General features: G+C 41.9%; 1 protein-coding gene across 1 annotated transcript in view; it reads right to left on the bottom strand.

Annotated features, from left to right (window-relative positions):
- Positions 1–15,693, bottom strand: part of Col25a1 (collagen type XXV alpha 1 chain) — a 399,159-nt gene that overhangs the window by 155,535 nt on the left and 227,931 nt on the right. The gene's annotated exons all lie outside the window — the stretch shown is intronic.

The following is a 15,693-nucleotide window of genomic DNA, read 5'->3' as shown; positions in this document are numbered from 1 at the left end:
ACACTGAATGTTGGCAAAATATTTTGGTACGCTGTGTAAAGTGTGCCCTTGTGTTATTTCAAATGCAGATTTCTCTATCCCACTCTCTGGTTTCAGTCTGGACAGGGCTTTGTTATGGTTATTCTTAGAAGCGCCTGCCTCAAGTTTGTATAAACATTGCTCCACATTCATTCTCTGCCTTGCCAATAAAAGCCAACAAGCCAATACCGGGCTTTCGAGAGGATAGGTGGAACTTCCGATTCTAGGAGGGGTGGAGAAAGAGACAGGAAGTGAAGGAGGGGAGGCACGGGGGGGGGGGGCGGGGGGGAGGTGGAGCAAACATCAGGAGACCTGGAACAAGAAGGGACGAAGATCTACACGTAATATGGGGATATGTCTGGGAGGAAGCCTGATTAGCCTAGAGGTTTAGAACAGAGTAATGATTGCTTGGTATTTGGCTCAAGGCAATTTTAATAAATCTTAGTCCCTCTGTGTGGTTATTGGGGAATTGTCTGGTTAGGAAATAACTACTATCATATTAATTTCATGAATCTATACTAATATAATCATCACTCAGCAACTGAGTGTACTCGTAAAATACCTAGTCAATATTTGGCATTCTTTTCATAAAGAATTACAAGGTTTTGTCTTTGTCTCAGTAAATTATCCTTTGATATGTTAGAATATATTACATACCAAATGCCACACATATGCTGGTAGAGATTTAGAAATCTTTATGTATTCTGAATGTATTATTAGAAATATACTTTCCCATCCTATGTTCTGCTTTTACATTCTGCTCAGGTTTTCTTTGTTATTATTGCTTTTTTGTTGTTTGTTTGTTTGTTTGTTTTTGGGTGGTGGGATCCTAGGGCTTGAGCCCAGGCCCTTGAGAATCTATGTAAATGAGCTACGTCCTCAGTCCCTAGGGCTGCTTTCAATGAATAGATATTGTTAATTTAATAAAAGTCAGTATAACATTTTTCTCTTTATTGTTACATTGTCATCAACTTAAGAAATCTACAGCTACTTTGCACCAGGAAGAAACCCGTCTGTTTATTCTACAAATGAAAAGTCTTATTGTCGCATCTTTCACATGTGAGTGAGAATTCACTGAGAGCTGATTTTATGGGAGGTGAAAGTCAGGATGTTTTTTGTCCCCGGGTGGTTATCGAGTTAACTGAACACCGTTAACTGAAAATGGCGTCTTTCCCCCATTGTGGTTATGGGTTACCTTTCTCATAAATCAGGTGACCACATGTGTACATAACGTTTCCTTGTGGGAATTTCTCATTGTGGAGAGCCTGTCTATTCTTCTAGTTAGGAAAACTATTTCTAAAGGCATCAATCATGCTGCCTATCCTGGTTCTTAATAATGAAGTCATATTTTGTGGTTCGGCACAGCCTGAGGAATTGGGAGTGTCTCATAATTATGTCCACAGTCTCTGTTTCCAGTGGGGCTAGGACATAAGAACAAACGCAGGCAGGAAGTAAGGCCAAGGGTCTCTCAGAAGGGTGCTGCATCACAGCAGGTCGGAACGTGGGACTCCTGCTCTGATAAAAATGCCACTTTCTGCTAAGTGTTGGCCGCAGCAGGATGGCACCGAGTCCTTTTCTCTTCATGGTTTTCCTTGTGTTCCACTTCAGAAACCTTCAGTATTCCCACATCACAGAGAGGCCCTTCTGCCTATTCTAAAACAACAGCCTTATCACTCTCTGTTTCATATTAGCATCCAAAATCACTGGAACTGATTTTATATACCGTGTGGTTGGCTCTCTGTTGTTTAGGTAGCATTGCCTTTCCAGTGAGACCTGTGAAGTTGCCCTGAAACCACCACCACCACCACCACCACCACCACCACCACCACCACCACCACCACCAACAACAACAACAACAACAACAACATCAGGTCTCTCATTATGCATATTTTCTCATCAACAAGGAACTGTAAGCTGCTGTTACATTTCATCTTCCCCCAAATGCAGTGATGTATTATGATAATCCTTTTAGAGATGCCAAAAAAAAAACAAAAAAAAAAACAAAAAAAACCCCAAAACTCAGATCTTTTCAGTGTGAGGCCTCTTGGAAGTGAGCTGTCCAGGATTTTAATTCATTCTGCATGACTTTAAATACCAAGACCGTGTAGCGTAGACACGGAACTTGATTCTCAGCATCACCCACGTGTCTGGTGCCTGCCCTCAACATGTGACTTCTAAAATGGCCTCGGCTGCATATCCCACATCACAGACACGGGCCCTGAAGTTGTGGGCTCTGACTGAGGAGAAAGAAAATGGCAGGCAGAGAGGGAAGCAAGAAATAGGGCTAAGATCACAGTTACCTCCAGCAGATCCTTTTCCCTTTATCCTCCAGATAATCTTGTCAGTAAGTAGAGGGAAGCTAAGAAACTTATGTTTTAATGTTTACAGTGACTATTTACTGCACCCATTAATATTTTCAGTAAATAAAGCAGTGAAAAACGAGAAACACTAAGACTAAGAATATCTGTATATTTTAAATACAGATGCTAAAGTTGTAGACGTTGGGTATTATTTTTGGAAGAGCACAGAGGAGCGAGGGGAAAGAGGAATGAGGAATTTACTATCAGAAGTCTGAGCAAGGGGGCAGAGAGTGCAGCCCCGATTGAAGCAGCGTACTAACAAACTGTATTTTGAACATACATTTGGTGAATGTCTAAATTTTAGCACTGTTTTAACCCCGCAGTTAAAGGATACTGTAGAAAAGGCCGATTTAGAAAGGCGTGATACCTACCTCTAACAAAGCTAAATCGTGTATTTCTAAAGGTAAACACTTCACCAAGGTTTGGCAAGATGGACTCCTAGAAACCCCAGGGACTTTAAGTCAGCTGTTGCTGTGGACCGGTCTCCAGCCTCTCAAAGTTTTCCCTCTTGACACTTCTGCATGGTTTTCTAGTGAGATCTCAGAGGCTCCGACCTAAAAGGGCTTTGGGTTTGTGGCATAATCGATGTCAAAGCTTTTCTGTAATCCCTTTACAATGGAGCAGAAATGAATCTTCTGGAGATCCAATGTCAAATTTCAAACCCACACATGTTGACTAGCTCCAGAATGTCCCAGGTAGGGTGCCGAGTTCGTGAGCACATGAAAATCTGCAATAAGAATCGAAAGCAAGTTCTGCTGCTCAAAAGCGGAGTTTCTGAGCAGAAAGCATGGCGCCCAGTGCCTGCCAAGCTCTCCTCCTCACAGCTGCGGTGGCTGTTTGGTTCCTACCATCCCCACGCCTGTGCTCAGGGCTGGCAGCTGGGGGTGGCGTGGAGGGGTTTGTCTACTGGAGCTAAACTCCAGCTCCTTTTGAATTGGGCCTCTTCACTGAAAATATGGCTTCAATCCGAAGAACTAAGTGGCTATTACAGAGGGCAGTGTTTCTGACTTTGGGAGACACGGTGCTTTTCTAAGTCAAAGTCCTACAATACAAGAGGTTTCTCGGATAGCGAACCTTTAAAGTTCAGGTTGGTCAGGAGCTCATTTTTCCTTCATCTTACAATGTTTTTTTATAAACCTTCCTTAGGACTAAAGGATGGACAGTAACACAATTTAATGGTTCAGATTGTTTCACTTAGGAGCATTTGTTGAAAGGGTTTTTACTCTATGTGTGTGTTTCCCTGTACTAGACAGACGTGCTATAAGTGTCCTTGGTGCCCCATTCTGATCGGCCATGTAGTGCTGGGAATGGAACAAGGGCCTCTTACCGGAACAGCCAATGAGCCTAACTGCTAAAATATCTCTTCAGTGCCAACTTGAGATCTTTGGAAGTGGCACCGTGCTGCTGCAACTATACTGCCTTTAACACATTTTAGTACAGTATCCATGGCTATTCAGTAACTCTTCGAAAGTCACCTTTGTTGCTAAAACAAAGCCGGAATCAATGGAAGGAAAATGTGTAAGATTATCTGTGGGTCACAGCTCTGTGTCAGGCTTTGGGGGCATGTCTGTCACCTCTGGAACGCTGTGTAAGGCCCACTTGTGTAAAGGCTTAAGGATTACTACGACTATTGCTTCTAAATATTTTTGTATAATGAATTTTAATTACGTAAACACCGAAAGACACTAATAAAGTTTGTGTCTAGCATTTTGCAATCCAGTGGGGATACTCTTTAGAGCAGTGGTCCTCAGCTTCCCTAATGCTGCAGCCCTTTAACACAGTCCTGCATGTTGTGGTGACCCCAGCTATAAAGATGTTTTGTCCCTACTTCATACCTTTATTAATTTTGTTATGAATTGTGATGTGAACCTCCGATACACAGGATATCTGATATGTGACCCCCAAAGAGGTTGGGACCCACAGGTTGCTTTAGCACACTGTTGGAATGTAACTGACTCATTACCAAAGGACTGATAAAGCTTAAAGGCAAACTAGCTCCTGTTCAAATAGCTTTAAACTAATGATTTGTAGTCACCAACCTTTTGTTTGTTCCAACTCCTGGATGCAGGTCCAGGATTGTCTATTTCCATAAAGACCACACAGAAAACAAAGAAAGGACCAATGGAAGATCTTTAGAAAACACCTGGTGACATTTCAATTCACATTACAGTGAATGAGGCAGAGAGAGAGAGAGAGAGAGAGAGAGAGAGAGAGAGAGAGAGAGAGAGAGAGAGGGGCAGGCACTATGGGAGCCGAGTGTCCCAGCCAGCAGTGGCCCCTTTACTCATTCGAACTGTAGCTTTACTGTAGCTTTACTTACTAGAAATGGGAACAATCAAATAATCATGAAAAAAAATGGAAGTCTGTTGGAGGGGGAAAAGCATGTCCGAGGACTCCCAGTCACCACAGGAAGAGGGGCTGGTGACCGCTGTGCCCAATATTCATACTTAAGCTGATTTTTCAGCCTTGCAAGTTAGCTCGACTCTTTCTGACTATTCCTCTCACTGCCGTAGACTCAGGAGAATGAACAGAACCTTTCTGGCCGCCAGTTGGTCAGTGCTCTCTGCCATCTGGAGGAGGGGTAAGTTAGGATGACTACGATTGATGGAATGAGCCTGGCAGAGCTCATTTCTCAGAGAGAAAGCGAGAAAACTGGAGTTGAAAGGCAGTGTTGCAACTGGGCTCGTCGAAGTTGGCTAGGGATAAAGGGGGAGGCGGGGCGTGTGAAGGGGTTCAGACAGAAGGGAAGAACATGTGTACGGGTGAGGGGACACCATGCTATCACAGGAAGATGTGGAGTTGGGAGTGGAAATAGGGAAGAGCAGAAAAGAGGAATCGCAGAAGGCTGGTTAGCCACACTCTGGTGTCTGGGCCAGATCCTGTCATCAGCTTCAGTGTGGTGAGAAGATGGGGTGTGTCTGCTCTGTAGGACTCACAGAGTGTGGGATGTTAGCAGTTCTTAGAGTGCTGTTGTCTTAGTCCTGGTAAGGAGTACGGCATTTGGGAATTACATGAAGCAGTAAGGCTATAAGCAAAGTTCAAGATTCAAAAGACATTTCTGAAACTGAACCAACGGGGAGGGGATGAGTGACTGGATATGATGGGCCACTGACAGACTCCCAGGGCTTGAAGAAGTCCTACTTATTTGAAGGCTTAAAGTTCAGTAAAGTTGTAGAAAAGCATTGGCCCAAGCTAGTTGAACCCATGTGAAGAGCTGTAGCAAGGACAAGTGACTCATACGTAGTTGAAATCTGGATTTAGGGTTGTATTTGAAATCTCTCATAGTGACTGCTTCAACTGGCATAATTGGAAATGGGAGTGTAGAAGGGGCACAGAGAAAGTAGAAGGACAGAGGAAGAGAGGAGAGGAGAGAGGAGGAGGGAGAAGCAGGAAGAGAGGAGAGGAGAGAGATCTATTATCAGTACTAAGTAAAAGGTCCACCCGAGAACCCATGGTCGCGGTCATGGTGTGATACTCTCTGTACAGGTTCTGGAATCTTCAGCACATGGCAACCACATTATGGCGCTACCATTAAAATGTTGCCCATCTTCTATGTTAGAGTATGTCTTCATTACATTCCTAGTCCTCTCGTTATTAAGGAGAAAACTGCATATAGGTTCTTGTATTTTAAATGTCCATTTCCCACCCTTTGAGGGAGGAGATGGCAACTTTTGATACCAGTGGTTCTCTCATGAGGACAGCCAGCCCCAGAGCTGTGGGTGGCTGCTCTATGTCTCTCTGCGGGCTCCAGAGTTCTTGTAACAGTGTGTTACTGATGCTTACAGCTTCCCAGGGAGGAAGGAAACGGGAGAAACAGCTTTTCTCTTGTAGAGTTACGATGGTGCCTCAACTGTACTGATTGTTGACATCTGTTTCCCCACACGTGTATTTAATTGGCCTCTTAGGAAGGGAGATACATAACCAAGTTGCACATTCACAAGTTTTAGCTTGACTCTGAATCCTCAGGAAAATGATATTGCAAATAACATTGACATTTGAGAATCTAGTGCTCTCTTGAAAAATGGGAGCCCTAGATAATTAGATGGCAATATCTCTGTAAATCTCTGTGCATGTGTGTGTGTGTGTGTGTGTGTGTGTGTGTGTGTGTGTGTGTATTTCTGAGTAACAACGCTTAATTCTCTTCACACCAATTTCTCTGTAATAAAAATGAGAATCTCTTTTCGTCCATGTGTATGCCAACCTTTAATTCATGCATAAGCTTTGTTTGGTTAGTATAGGCACAGGCACAGGCACAGGCACATAATTTTGGGAATATCTTGAAATGTTTCATAAAGTTTAAAATAACATTTTTTTGACTTACAGACTTTTAACGTTACAAATCCACTGAGCTGGTAATATATACATCTTAATTTTTCCTGACATAGAATTTTGCTTCCTAAAAGCATAGATAAAATGTGTGATCTATAATTTATAAGATTAATTTACAATTTCTCTTTTTAATTATCTCAGCAAAAGTCAAAGGGAAACATTAGAGCACCTCGGAGGTGTTATTTTAAGAAGGAAGAAGGTAAACTAAAAGTATCGTGGTTCTCAGGAGCCAGAGCTCTGAAGTCACAGATCTAGACTGAAAACGAGACTCGGTATCATCTTGGGCAGGCTAACTTGTCTTGTTGACCTGGCTCTCACTTGTTAAATGGGGGAAAATATTACCCCTCCTTGACTAAAACCAAATGGCTTACAAATGAGTAGACTTCCAATGCTGGTGATTACTAACAACCAACTTGAACGTTATGTTTGAAAAGAAACAAACAAAAAAAAAATAAGATTTTGTAAAGACTTCAGGAAGAAGCCAAACATGCAGAACTCCCTAAAGCAAAATGAACCATGGGAAACATTCCTGGTAGATGGTGGGAACGTCTGAAGACAATGCAGATTGAGTAAAATTTACCTTTGAGGGCTATTTCCCAATCAAAACCAAACCAAATCTGTAGCCTCGTCCCTTTAATAAATCAAACGATACTGAATGTTAGGCCTTAGAACCCCTCAGTCAATCTGGGCACAGATTAGGTTCTCAATTAAATCTTGCCAAACTGAAACAGATATATGTGTGAGAGAAAATACACTAAAAGTCTTGGGGCTCAAAGCAGCGACGTCGAAGGATGAAGTAAAAGAGAAGCCGGCCCTGGCAGAACTGTGGTCTTGTGGTACTGTCCAACTCCACAGCCTGGGAGAGGAACTGTAGCAATAAGAGGATTTGCAGCTTTGGACCTCACACCTTTCATTTTGCATTGAAGATTAAAACCAAGCAGGAGGGGTGGGGGAGGGTGGACACAACCCACAATGTAAAATATAAAAACCAGCCCTACTTGGTTGAAAACTAATTTTTACAGCTATTATTTCTTGGGCATTTTTCTGCGGTGAGACTGTAACTCCAAGGTCTTTTATGATGTCTGTTTGGGTCCTGAACAGCAGACCGTGTGTGCCCACGATCGGTCTGAAATCATAAACAGCTGCTGTAAGGAAGCAATTAATGGGCTCCAACCCCCAAAAAGCAAATTTGGGAAAATTCAAACATTGTGAAAGTAAGACTGGTGTAGCTCAGTGGAGTTAGGGGCTTGTGAGACAGTGGGACGGGGGACCATTTTCTCTGGCTTGCTTTTCTTACTCTCTTCATGGTCATTACTGTCCTTTATCAATGTTGGGAGGAGGAGAAGGAGGTAATCAAACATGAGACTGAAATCAATTCAACGCTGGTCTGTGTCTCTAAATGCTTTAAGACTGTGCAAATGACTCCGACTTTTAATGTGGCTCCCCCTCGCCCTTACACCTTATTTCTAAAAGGTCAAACAAAATGAACCCCGTGGTGAAAGATTTGGAATTCTGAATACTGACTTTGTGGAAAGAAAGTAGACTCTCGTGCCAGTTGCCCTAGGAGCTCTCACTACTTCACTCCTAGAGTAAGCTCTCCTACGTTCAGTAGGACTCAGATGGATTCAGATACAGTTGGTCTCTTCTTTTTAGTCAGCATACAAAATAATGGGTTTCCTTACATAGCATTTCACATAATACATATACATCTCTGAGCCTTACTCATTAGTCCGGCGCCCATCGTTCTCTCCAGACACCCATCTCTGTCGCTCTACTGCCTCCCTCTCTACTTTCACACTCTCTCTGTCTCTCCCTCTCCTTCTCCCTCCCCAACCCCATCTCTGTGTGCGGTGCGTGCGTATATGTCTGTGCATGGTTAAATCTGGATTCTGTTCAGTACATTTTCCTCTAAGCCTTGGGTTTAATTTACAACCACCTAGTTCGGCGCGTTTCCTAACATTCTGCCCAAACATCTTTTTTGTTCAAGTGATTTAAGCCTTGCTTGAAGGCCACTTGACGTTTTTTGCTTCATTTGTCATCTCATATAAAGCGATTCAGACTTCATGAAATGCAACTGAGCATAACTTGAGGAGGGGAATCAAGCAGATAGTCACAAGAATGAAAGACAAGACGCCCCCCAAAATTAAAAATAATTTTAAAATATTTTAAAAAATAGCAAGTGTCAGGTGGCTGGGAGCCCGATTCTCAGGTCTTGGCTATGCTTCCTGAGTGACTTCCAATGTAAGTAGAATCTCCCTCAGGCTGGCCGATGGCCAACATGACCACAGAGCTTTCCACAGGAGTGTCAACTCCCAGAACTTCACATTTAGATTCTTTATTCTCATCACCCTGCCCTCGAGAGACAGGCTGGAAGACATCACACCTACAACGTGCTTCCCTCCTCCCCACTCCAGTCCCTTTTTTCTCATTTGTCGCTCCTACCAGTGGGACCATCCCATTCTCTTGCACCTCCTCTACCATCTCAAGAGAACAAATGTACCCTTTCCTAATGCAAGGGGAGAAGACATTGCCTTGGCCCACTACTGTCTCCTGTTCATGTCCTGTCTTCTTCCTTACCGTCTCCATTAGCTTCCCTAAAGAACAGACTAGTCGCAGGAAGACAGGAAATTAGATTGAAGGACAAAGGAAAGGTAGCAGGAAGTCATGGTTTTACAGTCTGGATCCAGGAAAAATAAAGGAACATGAGGCAAAGTGCATGTTGTTCCTTGTGGAGAGGGCATTTCATTCCATTAGGAGAAGAAAGCTGACCCATGGAAGGGAAGTCGCTGTGTTCTGGGAGGGAGATATCCTGGGCTAAACTAATCTAAATAAACGGAAGCCCTGGGGAGGAAGGGTTGACAAAACCCATCAGTGTTCACATCACCAAAATCTGTTCTTAAACCTTTTCTTCTCACTGCACTCCCTTTGCCGGCTATCAAATATACTCTCAAGGCTCCAGCCATTACCTGCCTTCCGCCCTCCGAGTTTTTTTCCAAGCTGCAATCCTACATCTTCAACTGCTCACCAGACGTCTGAGCCAAAACAGACCATCACGGGCTCAGATTCCACTTTCTCAAACCAATTTCTCAGTGTCTGCTATGAGACCATCACGATCCCTGAATTTCCTATTTTTGTCAGGCACACTATTCCAACTCCGAGCCCCAAAACCTGTGTTTATATCTGTTTATACAAATAGAACCCAGCGCTTAGCCCTAAAGATTTAACCTGTACAGTTTCTCTTGCATCTGCCCATCTCCCTGTGTGAGCTGCTTGTATCCCATTCTTGCATCGCCAGACTAACCTATTACACAGCTTCCTGTGACTCTCACCCACCCCATCCTGCATGTTATCGTCAAATTGGTTTTTCTACTCAGATCTTATAGTTCACACTGATAAGCCCAGGTACTTGGGAAGGTAAGACAGAGAGATTTAGTTGAGCCTAGAAATTTGAGGCCAGCCTGGGCAACATAGTGAGATAAATACATTCTCCTGCTCAGATTGTCCTCAGCTCAAAAGATTTCAGAGGGCTCTTTTCCAGCCCACTATGGCAAACTCTAAGAAAGAACCCTTGGAGTTTGCAAAAGCCATCAGGCAAATGTCTAATGAACAACAGGCCAACTCCTCGAGACCAACCAACTGATCAAACATCTCGTGATTCCTGGTGGGAACCAGGGAATACACACTACTCTTTAAAAATGGCCTTTTCTAAAAATGAGCCAACCTTGCTACGGAAGGTAGGGCTATGAGTTAAGTAACATCACAGGCAGTAATTAGAACAATTCAAAATGTGAGCCGTTCCATATATACCACAGACATTCTAGAACGAGGGATGCTGTGTGGAAAAGAAAAAGACAAGGGGAGCTACTAAAGAATCAGAGGCACTAACACTGAAAAACAGTAATTAAGCCCCAAGTGCAGACAATTTTATATTAACTGAGGAAATCTGAATTTGCACTGGGTATTGATTTTATTAAAAATCTATTATTGAGATGACATCATGATTTTAAACGCTCCACCACAGACTCACATTTTAGGACATGCAGATGAAATCACATGATATAGGCTTAACTATAAATCATGCTAGTAAATATAACAGTATACCATGTATTTAGCATGTTGGAGGCTCTGGGTTCAAATCCTGACACAAAACCATGACAAGAACTAAGAGGAAGGGATTCATTTAAAAAATGATTAGCAATTGATATTTCTAAATCTGAGTGATGAGTTTATGGGCTTTACCCATACTTCTGAGACCAGCTGAAACATTCTACATGTATAATTTAAATATAAATTTTTGTGTCTTTGGAGATGATGTATATCCTATTCTCACTTGAAACTTGTGTCTCTCCTGCTTCTGCCTCCCACACAGATATACACCATGACAGTAGGCTAAAAATTCCTTTCAAAAGACCCTTCATACCCCTACCAAAAGAAATGTGACCTCCTGTCTGGGACTCTTAAGACACATACTTTATAACCTGCTGCTAATTCTCCCTGTAACCTGTTTCACCTGCCCCAGTTTCCCATAAGGATCCTTCCCAATCCATCCTTGAATGAACCCCTCTCTGAATCTTGGCCTCTTTGTGCATGCCACTACGTCTGTGGAATTGGCCATTATTATTTTGTTACTACAACCCACCTTTGTTAAAAGCGCCCACTTGGCAACCTGAGCTATGAAGCTGACTGGGAAAAGTTAAATGTATAATCTTGAGTTTCTGAAAGCGAGTTCTTTCCCTTGCAGTAAAGTCCCATGCAATGCAATATGTGTGTACTCACACATGCATGCGGGCACTCACCTACTCTCATGTTTTACCTCAGAGTGCCTGCTTCCCTAAGTTTATCCAACTCTCCTTTGGAAATGTTCTTTAACTAGTTTCTAACCCCTGAAGCCTGTGCATCTCTTTTATGACAGCTGACTAGCTCTGCCAGGACTAGGGCTTGTGTCTCACTGAACTAACAGGACCCTCGATGCAGGAGAGGCATGGAAAACCTAACTGGGACTGATTCTGGAGACCTTTCCACTCACTATTAGCATGTGAACACTGGCCAGTCAGCTGACACCACAGAGCTTGAGTTTCTGTAAAATGGATAAATGACAATTACTGCCTATGGACTCTGAACGTGCCAGATACAAAAATGGATAGGTTAACAGGTTTCATGGAACAGAAGTTCAACCTTATTAGGGCCAAAAATAGTATTTCACAAACACCTTGTTAGCAATTGAACAGCCACCGATACCTCTGTGTCCAATATATGTCCATCGGCTGCTTCTGAGGATCCACGTGAGCTTTCAACGTGAATTCATACATTCAAAGCTTCCACAGAGCAAAATAAATCATGATTTTTGTTGTTGTTGCTGAACTCTCTCTATGCTAACCAAAGATAGATTAAAAAAAAAAAAAAGCCTGAAACAGTTTAAAGCACATTATATCACTGAAGACTATTTTGAACACTTGTAACAACTGAGTAATAATGTTTTGCTTTATAGAGAGGCTGGATAATATGATAGCCAGATCCAACAATAACCAATCAGTCTTCACAAATCTCCTAACTTTTATTTATCCACAGCACCTACACATATTGAGTCTATTATTTTCTTCTGTTTTTCCAGTAGGTGAAGTGCCACCTGCGGGGACAATATGTAGCAGCACAAGGACATCAGGTCTTTCTGGCTGAGCTCCTGTTAGTGTTCACGAGAGAAGGAATTTACAAAGGCCTTTAATGCTAACACCTGTGCGAGCCTTAGCTGCGTTACGAGCTTCATTAAGCTATGCATTGAATCAAAATCATGCTCCCTTTATACCGAGGAGCTGAAACATCAAGTTGGATAAATTGCGCAAAGTCTCACAGCTCGTGAGTGGAAGAGAAGAGCGTCAGCCCAGGTGTCTGCCTGCAGAGCCCGGGGCCCACTCCCTCAACCCTCTGCATGTGTTTCATATGCTGCTCTAAAAGCAGAGTGCAGAAGGCAGATACCTTATCGCATGCCTATAAAGTGACCATTCGAGAAGAATTACTAAATGTGTGTCTATGACCAGCGTTTACTGAGGGGTTTGGGGAGGAGCTCAGTGGCAGGGCATTTGTCTAGCACCAGCAATGCTTTTGGGTTCAGTTCTCAGTACGAAACAAAAACTGTATGGAGAGACTGGGATATGAAACCAAGGGGCCCTGAGAAGGGTAACAGCTTCCATGGTGCACAGCAAGACATAATAATCAGCTTAATTATTCTACAGGTCATCCACATTCATTCAGTTGAAATGAAAGGCAGTGCAGTCCTTAGGAAATCCAGCATAAAGTTGGCAATACAAGTTCTTTAATTAATTTAGTTGGAAATAATTCCATCTTCTACACTATTTAAAAATTCGAATGAGCATGTGAAATAAAGACATATGTATTACAATAAAATAAAGAAATAGTTATACCGTGTATAGTCTTAATAATATAACCCATCTGGAGTACAGTGAAGTCCTCAAGGCCACAATACCAATGACACTTAATTAAAACTCCTGAGCTCTAAAGCATGCAGACTTGTATTATCATCCTTGAGGTTACATAATAACAGTAAAATATACTTTGCGAGAGTACTGCCTTATCTGGGTGATAATACATTACTGGGTTTACATGGTAGTGAGTGAAATTTGGGCTCTCTACGCATCCATGTGCACCAAGGCATGCACACATTTTTCAAATTTCTAGAGAATGCACGTGCCCTCCTTCTGCCCCCAAATCAGACTATGCGAATCTGGAAAAAGCTGGATTGAAGCACAAATATGAAATATGGGAATTGCTAAAGTGTTAGGTTAGAAGCGGCTTCGTACATAATTTAAAACACATGAATAGAAAGCTAAATACTGCCCCCACAGTACAATATCTTACCCCGAAAGAATTCTTTACAATGCTTATACGACTCGAGTTCTGTAAAGTTTAATAAAACCTTGTGAAATGGCAACGATGATATCTGAATAAAGAAGAAAAGCAAATGTGGACTTAGGGGAAGAGGGCATAGTGACATCTTCGACTTCTTTCCAAGTGTATCTGCACACGCAACTGGAAGCTACCCTCCTCCACACACACTTGTCTGACGGCATTTGCTTGTGGTTTTTGCTGACATTTTTTTCTCACTGGGTAATACAGAATTACAGCATGCACACCACTTTAGTGCTCAAAATCCCTAAGGGAATTACTGCTACTTTATGTTCACATGCAACTCCAAGGAAGAGTTATGAGGAGGGCTCAGACTCCAAAAAACAGTATGCTGGAAAAACGGCCTTAGTATGAAATGAGTATCTATTTACTTTAAGACAAGGCGGGACATTTGAGCTAAGTAGAAAAAAAAGTTCGATGTATTTTATAAAGAGGACAAGATGAAAATATTTTTTGAAGCGACTGGTGTATGTAACGTGTCTTCAATTATTTATTTGTGGAAGAATGCTAACATTTAGGCAGTGTGTTATTTTTGTAATGCTTTCTATAATAGGTCTGATTATGAAAATTAACACCAAAGCTTACAAACCCACAAATAAGTTGCTCTCTGTAATGAATTAAGTCAGATAGAGAGGAAAGTAAAGATGAAGGAAAGTACAGATCCCACATTAAAGATCACAAAATCGGTTAAGGAAAGGAAAAAGGGGCTGGACCGATGGCTTGACAGTTAAGAGCACTGGCTGTTCTTCCAGTGGACCAGGATTCAATTTTAACAGACTCTTGTGTCTATAGGCATTATGTTACTGTGCATTGTATAAAGATTGTCCTTGTGTTATTCAAATGCTGATTGCTGTGTCCCTATATCTGGTTGCAACCCTTATTCCAAGAATCTCCTGTCCCAATGTGGTGTAAACAGTGTCCCCAATTACTCCCTAAGTGGTCAAGAAAGTGATCAGCCAATTACTGAGCAGGGAGAGAATAGGGCTGGACTTCCTCCCGGCCAGGGGATGAGGAGAGAAAGAGAGAAAGTAAGATAAACCGTGGGGAGAGAGTTCAGGAGAGAAAATGAGAAAACATCTGAAGGAAAGAAAGCCATAACATGAAAGTATCTTGGGGGTTTGGCTGGAAGGTAGCCATATTAGTTTAGAGGATTAAAATAGAGTAAAACTGCTCAGTTATTGTACCCTTAAAGCTTGATAAACAAATATAATAGTACATTTTTGATTATTTGGGAGCTAGCTGGGTAAGAGAAAAACTGTAAAACATATTTATTAAAAAGCCACTATAATCAAATCAATCTCTCTCTCTCTCTCTCTCTCTCTCTCTCTCTCTCTCTCTCTCGGGAATTTGATTCCCTCTCATGTTGTCCTCTATGGGCACCAAGAATACAAGTGTTACATAGATACATAAGCAATCAAAATGTTACACACATAATATAAAGGCATATTTAAAAGAGAGAAAAACTTAGAAATAACTACAATGATCCAAAAGAGAATAACAGATTGATTTTTCCTGAGTTTTTACCATGTTCAGGCATCATGTGAAACATTTTATACACAATACTTTAACTTTTACAACATGTATTAAGGAAGGACATTGCCTTACGAATGTGGACGGTGCTACCCAGAATGAAGGAGTAATTCATCCCTGAGGCTGAGGTGGATAACCTGGACCTGACTTTCAGTCCCTTTGACTAGGAGTCCCCATTCTCTCTTTCAAGAATAACGAAATATAACAAGCCACAGAGTTAACTTTCCATAGAAATCTGGGGAAGGAAGAAAATCCCTTCAGTAAAGAAGAAAAGTATCTTCCTGAAGAAGCCATAATACAATGTGACAAGTGATTTTGTTTGGATATGTACACATGAGGTTTATGAGGAAGGAGTCCCAAGGAAAGGAGATAAAAAAAAAAAAAAAACGAAGAGAAAATATAAAAGTTTCACTTTGGTTTTGATAAAGCATAGGCTCCATGAAGAACATTAATGAAAATCAATGGACGGTGAGACACAAAATTAGGGGATTTTTGTCATACTCTAGACAGATAACATAATCAAGACTCGAAGGTT

The sequence above is a fragment of the Rattus norvegicus genome, chromosome 2 (assembly GCF_036323735.1).
Source record: "Rattus norvegicus strain BN/NHsdMcwi chromosome 2, GRCr8, whole genome shotgun sequence".
In the NCBI taxonomy this organism is placed as follows: domain Eukaryota; kingdom Metazoa; phylum Chordata; class Mammalia; order Rodentia; family Muridae; genus Rattus; species Rattus norvegicus.
The sequence above is the reverse complement of the archived record's forward strand: the minus strand, read 5'-3'. Positions and strand labels throughout refer to the sequence as shown.